At 42.5% G+C, this 574-nt stretch overlaps 1 protein-coding gene across 1 annotated transcript in view; it reads right to left on the bottom strand.

The window, feature by feature from the left end:
- ZFYVE1 (zinc finger, FYVE domain containing 1) overlaps positions 1-574 on the bottom strand; it is a 47313-nt gene that overhangs the window by 36268 nt on the left and 10471 nt on the right. The window lies entirely within an intron of this gene.

Here is a 574-nt window from a genome sequence, read left to right as displayed (position 1 = left end):
CCCGGGGCCCCTCCAGCCCGCAGGCCGACGCTCTATCCACTGAGCCAAACCAGCCAGGGCGGGTTGTTCTTTTAAATATGATGGTCAGAGAAGGCTTTACGTTAATGCCAAAATCTAGGTCAATCCTTTAAAAAAAAAAGTAGCAACTCCATTTTCTGTGGTAATGAAAGGAAAAGGAATGTCACAAATAATGCAAAACAGTACATTAACCTGAAATCATTTATGTTTAGTTCTAGACAGAAACTTCCCCCTCCCCCGAAAGTGACAGGCTTTTCAGAGAGATTACTCAAACTAATAAGGCACATAATTGACACTCAATAAATGTTTACGACTGTTGTTCAATGACACACGTAAATTGAATTGAGATCTTTGAAAAAGGTTATGAGAGATTATGGAAAACAGTTTAGTCATAAGGATGACATATTCACTCGGCAGAAGTGACTGGGCTGGAAAGCAGAGGAACTTCTGAAATACTCTAGGACTGCTGAAGTGCTCTCTCCACCTCAAGCTGGGGTGTCTGTGCCTACAGGTCAGAACCAAGCTCTGTCAGTTCTGTTCAAGCATTCCACCATCT

The sequence above is a fragment of the Myotis davidii genome, unplaced genomic scaffold, assembly GCF_000327345.1.
Source record: "Myotis davidii unplaced genomic scaffold, ASM32734v1 scaffold17, whole genome shotgun sequence".
Lineage (NCBI taxonomy): Eukaryota > Metazoa > Chordata > Mammalia > Chiroptera > Vespertilionidae > Myotis > Myotis davidii.
This window is presented reverse-complemented; position numbering and strand designations above follow the sequence as displayed.